This window comes from Gavialis gangeticus, unplaced genomic scaffold (assembly GCF_001723915.1).
Source record: "Gavialis gangeticus isolate Ggan-Ray unplaced genomic scaffold, GavGan_comp1, whole genome shotgun sequence".
NCBI classification, from domain to species: Eukaryota; Metazoa; Chordata; order Crocodylia; family Gavialidae; genus Gavialis; species Gavialis gangeticus.
The window spans coordinates 34531567-34538346 of NW_017729032.1; the positions used below are offsets into that span (position 1 = coordinate 34531567).

At 44.2% G+C, this 6780-nt stretch overlaps 1 protein-coding gene across 4 annotated transcripts in view; it reads left to right on the forward strand.

The window, feature by feature from the left end:
• The first annotated feature begins 672 nt into the window (after positions 1-672).
• Positions 673-6780, forward strand: part of ELMOD1 (ELMO domain containing 1) — a 67032-nt gene continuing 60924 nt past the window's right edge. For 2 of the 4 annotated variants that reach the window (XM_019525248.1, XM_019525247.1), the window contains exon 1: positions 675-773. The gene's annotated coding sequence lies outside the window, so the exon portion shown is untranslated. Of the gene's footprint in view, positions 774-6780 lie in introns of all 4 variants that reach the window. The other 2 variants (XM_019525250.1, XM_019525249.1) reach the window with 2 other exon arrangements.

A 6780-nucleotide genomic window follows, 5' to 3' on the forward strand; every position in this document is an offset into this window, starting at 1 on the left:
TGCAACATGGAATATTTAATGGGACAGAGGAGAGAAAATGCATCTTTACAGTTCTCTACAAGCAAAAGATATGGTGGAAGAGATGCAGTTAAATGTCACTACCATTTAACCCCAAGAGGGAGTCAAACCATTTTGACATATTTCCCTTGATTCCTGTGCCCCCATCCCAGTGAGATAACTGCTTTGAAATGAGCAGTATACACTGTTGCAGGGTGCTAGGGTTATAAGATTTTGAGCCTGAATGTCACCCACCTTTTAGTATACTCCTTTCTCTTCTCTGCCTGTGGCTTTGGAATTTTCATTGTGAAGCAGTAAGAGACTGGATCACACTTTCATAACTATAAAGTAGATTAACTGTGAGCATTTCCTTTTTCTAGACTTGATGATAGGGCTGTGTGAAGCTTCAGTGGCTGATTCAATTCAAAGGAGATTCAGCCTGATTCAGCGGCTGAATCTCCAAATCCAAATTGAATCAGGAGACCCATCAAAAGGTCTGAATCAAATAGGAAGCATCCAAATCAATTTGGAAAAGATTTGGAGATTCAGAAGCCAGGCTTGTAGAAACAGAAACTGACAAGAGAGAGGAGAAAGCGGGGGGGTGAGAAGGAGAAGAAGGTTTTATTGCCACGGCAGGTGGATGCTGTGCAGAGCTGCAGTCGCCGCCAGCGTCTGGCCGTGTCACGCAGTCCTGGCTCGTTCAGGGGCTTTCAGGGTCTGGTCCCCTGGTGGAAGGAGTTGAGAGACTCGGTGCAGTTCGGGCTCAGGGCATTCAGGTGTGTCCCTTCACCCTCAGAGGCTCCAGGCAGGATGGAAACCAGGTGGTTTCACAGGAACAAATGGTTCTTTCAGCACCCCAAGAGGGGAGCAGGCTGGCAGGCTCTGGGCAGATATCCAGGTGTATGGCTCTGCGGCTCTGCAGTGTCTTTATGTCATGCTGATGGCTTGACAACCATCCTCATACCAGTGGAGCTGCCTGCCAGGATGGTGGAGGGAAGCAGGTGCTGAAGGGGCTGAATCTGGTCCCAGGTGTCTGTCTCTGTTGCACGGTTACAAATTTGGAATAGCTCCCTGAAATTACAGGACTTGCAGCAGCGTAAGGGAGATCAGTCAGGGCCCTGGTCTGCCATCATCCTGTACAATATTAAAAATTCAACTCAGTCTCCAAGTTTGCTCCATAGTCCTTAAAGCTTGCAGTCTTCAGTTTGATATGCCCTTCTTTCCTTTCCAGCCCCTTTAAAAAAGATATTGGAACAGTGGCTCCCAACCTTTTTAGACTCAAAGCACCTATTGTTAGGTTCAAAGCAGCCCTGGGAAAATTCTTCTTTTAGTTTTTTGATTAGAAAAGTAATGGAGCAATTTTTCTATTGCAGTGAACTCAGAGAGACCACAACAAATTAGAGTATTTTTAACACTATTCGTTCCCATTGGAAATCTTTGGGTTTGCCCTGTGAATCATGGTTGCATACCTACCAGTGCTGACATTGCATGGCACCCCATGGCATTCTTGGAAGGATCTCAAGGCACCTCTGGGTGCTGTGGCACAGCACCTTGTTTGAGAATCACTGTGTTAGAGAAAAGAAGCCATGGTTTATGCAAAAAAATGATGAGAAATACTGTTGTAATCCAGACAGCTTGATGTTCAGATCATAACTGTTCTGGTTACAAAGGTTTTTGAAACAAAGGAGCCATTTTATAAAGTACTTGAGAGAGATTATTTATCTGCAAGCTTTTGTGATTGTAAACCCAGTTAATTGGTTCTGCTTTCCCTGAAGTAGTATTCATACTTGAAAGAAGAAGTGAAATTAGAATAATAACATAGGAAAGTTAAATGTGTTTTATGTAAAGCACATTTTCTTGGTGCATGGCTGGCTACATCCTTACTGCTGCTTCTGTTTCAAACATTTGGTTATATGTTCAGAGACAATTATTTTGTGTGCTTGTCCAGCTTTGTGTAGTTGAAATGGTTTAATGCATGTGTGCTGCACACCTTAGTTAATTGAATACAGGGCTCCAAAAAGCCAGAGGCTCACTACTTGTCGTCATTTCTGTGAATGGGAGTTGCATATTTCTTATTCTATTACTCAGTCCTAAATAACCTAGATTCTAAGAGCAGTAGTATAGAAAGATTCTGTCTCTTACTGCGATTACCTTTATTCACTAATGTTTCTCCAAACATGGCTTAGTCAGATCCAGTTCCACATATACTTTCACGACTTAGTTTTGTATAATGTTAAAAATGAGTCTTGTTTTGGGGTAAAAACTGTACCTGGAAATACTGTATGTGGATTTTAGCTATATCTTTTTGGATTATATTTTCTACTCTGATTCGTTCTTGTCTGAAAATGTTAGGCATTGCTTGACAGAGAAGTTGCATTTGATATAATGTTAAATATCATATACAACATCTTATACTGAAAATCAGTAGCCATGCACATAGAAAATTCCAGGAAAGTTTTTAATAACAATTGAAAACTAGAGATTACCTCTATATCACTAGTAACTTTTCTGTTAGTTTTCCTGCTTCAAGCTGAATGGTTCCATATGCTTAACCACGGGAGGTTTTCATGTCAGCTGTATATAGCATGCCTCTTTAATCCTTTTATCATTCAGTCCTTGCAAGACAGACGTTGGGCAAAGCTTTGGTAGAAAGAACTAAGGACAGCATCAAAGTGGCTGAAGTAACTTTCACTCGGCTAAGACTTTTGTTTAACAAGAAAAGATAATTTTTTGCTCACCTTGCCACAGGCTGCTGGCTCATTAAGACTATCCTGAAAACATAACTGGAAGGTTGAGCCATGTTTTTGCCTTAGATTGTTCAAGGCTGTGCTACTCTAGCAGTTTTGTTTTTATAGTAACCAGCTGCATTAGTGGTAACAGCAGTAGTAGAGTTAATTTGTATTTGGATCCAGGTGGCTACTGGCATTTTAGGCCCCAGTACACGTTACATATAGCACAGTTAACATGTTCCAGGGGCAAGTCAGCCACAAAGGTGTTCCACAAACATCTGTGTCTGGATTATATGGCGCCAGAAATGGAATGTGTGGCAGGCCCCTTCACACCGAAGCTATCAGTGAGCGACTCTGATTGTCAGCATCAGGTCCTGGACAGCCCCAGGTCTGGAACCTGTCCAGGGCTGTTCTGGTCCGGCTCCTCCCACCAGGAACCTTTTCAACCTTTGTGCCTGGCAGTTTAAAAATATCCCTCACACTTAAAGTGCTGGGTTACTGTAAGTACCTGGGCTGTCCAGAACCAGGTCAGACAATCAGTATAGTTTCTCAGCTTTGGCCCCAGAAGTCCAAATTATGGGGATTGGCTGTAGGCTGCCCCATTGTATGATTGAATCTGAAAAGTTTTATGTCCTATCCCAAACATTGCACATCCTGCCATGCACATCTGGCATGCCAGGAAGCAAAGTGTTTGAGATGGGATATAACATTTCTCAGATCCCAGTCATGTCAGTATTGTAATGTCTGGCAGGGCTTTAAACATTTTTTTTATTCTAAACCTGTTCAGAATAAATTTGTACTTGCAGCTGAACTGTGATCAGCACTGGTTCAGTTGTTGCCATTGTTGGGACCCAAGAGAGCATTATTTTCCCAAAGGGTCATTTTCAGTGCTAGCAGAAAATTGCAGACAGAAAAAACTAGCTTACTCTGAGAACAAGTTCTGCTGGTCTTAATGCCCATTGGGTGAAGGTGAATTGGTCTCTGTACTGTTTGTGAATATCTGCTAAGCCCTTTGAGAGAGCTTGCTTGTTCCTCTTAAATCATTTGTTGCTCAGTTGTGTAGATCAAAAAAACCTGTTCACTAAGGGAGCTTAGAATATTTTAAGGAGGTTTGGGAAAGAGCGGGGTGGGGTGGTTCTCTTCCTATGTGGAAGACGGAGCTTGCTGACATGGTATAGGAAAGCCATGTGGCAAGGTCCAAGAAAAAAGGGGAAAGGAATAAAATTAAAGAAGATGGAAAAATAACAGATACTCATGAGTCGCAGGTGTTTGAGGGTTGGATTGAAGGGTGGGAGACTGATGGAAATGGGCTGAGTTTAAGAGATGTTTTGCAGATATGAGGACTTAAGAAAGGGAAACAAAATTTAGAAGTGCTTGGAAAAATGGCATTGGCCTAGAGGGTACATAGGAGATAAAAGATGCTGGAATTAAGGCTTTTTACCAAAAATGAATTTCACTTATGATCTGATAATTACGATTGATTCCTTCTAAGGAATCCACAATATTTACCAAGTGCTTAACAGAAGCTAGTTAATCTGTGTAACTAGCCCCCTGCTCTAGGTTGTTATTATTGCCACATTACAAATAGTCAGAGAGGTCCGTAGATAAGCAACTCACCCGATGCTAAACTGCAAATTCATACAAGAGCTGAGAGTGAACCCAGGAACTCCTGGCTCTGAGCCCAGGGCTCAATCCTTTGGACCATGTGCCTCTTAATTCATTGTTCATTTGCAATTTAATTCATGCTTTTTGTTTTAAGGCAATCAGGAAAGAAGGCAGTAGTTGGAGAGGTTGTAGTAAGTATGTACTTTACTAACTAGAAATGTGTTTGGTTGATACTTTCTGCTATTTGTATGTTCACGTGAACAATTCTTTAAGTCAATATTAGTTAGGCAGGTATTTCTTTGAAGTAAAACAATTCAGAGAAAAAAAAAATTCACATTCCATAAGTCATTCCATAGTCAGGAACAGATAACTCAAAATGCATCAAGATTAATAAAAATTAATAGTCTGTAGCTCAGATACATGCACAGACAGTAGCATGCAAATAGGATGACCCTCCTCTGCAGTTTCTAGTTGGGAGACAGTAGCCATTAGGAGCAACTTGTACACCAATAATTTATATGATAGCAGTGCTTACAAGAAGGATGCATAGCTAGTAAGGATAGAAATTCACTTCAGGCATGAACTAGTGCAGTTCCTGGAAGTTTTACTTTGTTTCCATAACTCTGACATGGAAGAATCTGTTCTCTCTTATGACAGATCTCGAAAACTTGCTTTGACAAAACCACTATCCTACTAGCAGGTGACATTGTTCAGTCACTCTGTGTCCTGAAGTCACTCATAACATTTTTGATCTGGACACAAGCTATCAAATAGGTCCTGGTTACTTGGAACATTGCGTCTTATGAGTTTCTTTGAGAAATTCCCCTCCCCGTTTGGACTTGATGTTCCCCTGAACCAGAAATAGCAAGGCAGCTTGGGGAAGGTGTATGTGTATGCAGTATTAAGCAGGAAGGGATGTTCTTGTTGCACCAGCCAAGGAGGAGAGGAGAAGGCTGCTTCAAGATGGGGGAAAAGATGGAAAGTTCTTCCTCTGATTGTAGTTGGGACAGGGAGTTGTGCTCATAATTTAAAGAAAAGGAATGGTAGTTTCACAACAAACCTCATACCCATCTACTGCCATTGGAAGGCACTTTACCAGTCCGCCATGGTCTAGTTTCCAGGAAGCTGTAAGAGAGCCTTGTTTCATCTTATATTGAAAGTTCTTGGGGAAGGGACTGTCTCTCACTATTTGTTTGTATAGCAGTTGAACATTAATCCATAAAAAGGTACGCAGCAGTATACCATGAGGAGTAGGTGACCACTATTTTAAAATAAACAAACCTAGTCTCTTCAGTCTTTCCTTGCACACCATGTTTGCCAAACCTTTATTCATCCATGTTATGCTCTTTTGTATACCCTTCTATTTTTTGACGTCATTCTTAAATGTGGGGTCCACAACTCCAGCTGAAATCTCAGCAGCACTGACTAGAAAGGAATTATTACCTCCATTGTTCTACATATGACACTTTTGCTAATACAGTGCTGTTGAACTAGTGTAGGGGTGGGCAGAATATGACCCATGGGCTGAATCCAGCCCGCAGGGGGGCTTTGTCTAGCCCACAGCGTCTTCCTCAGTCCTGTCTCACCCAGGCACCGTCTGGCTGTGGTGCGTTTTGCCGCTGCCTGGGCACGCAGCAGGGCTGGGGCAGCTCCACAGCTGGACTGCCTTTCTAAGCAGACCAGGCAGTGGCAGCTTCTTCCATCTAACAATGCCACTGGCCCCAGCCCCATGGTACCAGTGAGGATCCATGCCACAGCCCCAACCCAGCCTACCCTGCCCCTGGTTCAGAGTCACCTGCTCACACTAAACAGTAGCAGCAGCAGCACCGGTCGGGCAGAAACTGGTGCTCAGCGCAGTGGAAAAGCAGCCCCTTCCCCTCATCGCTGCCAGGAACTTCCTGCTACAGCCTGCCCATGGACAGCCCTGCAGCTCTGCTGCCATCATCGTTGCCTCCAAGCTGCCCCGCAGGGCAACGGTGGCAGCACAGAGGAGTCTCAGGGGTGGGCTCTGGGTGGCTGTACCAGGAAGCGACGAGCAGCAGCGAGAGGGACAGGTTGCTTTTCCCCAACACTGAGCAAGAGTTTCTGCCTGGCCAGTGCTGTTGATGGTGCTGAGGCGCTGCAGGGTGTGTGGGTTTCGGGCTTTTGTGGGGCAGGGGTGAGTACTGACTGGCTCAAGGGGCGTGCACAGGAGGCTCCCATGCACACCCCACCATACCCAAATCCCACAACCACATACAATCACACACCCCGCAAACACCGCACCCACCCACACCCTTCCTCATACCCCCCACAAACCCCACCACCCCATACGTACCCCCCCACACACACACCTGTGCACCTTGGGGGAAGGGGAGAGGCCCTGCTCACTGCTACACCCACGCGCCCCCTCCACACACACTCCCTCTCCATGCTCCCCACAAACCCCATATCCACCCACCCATTATAT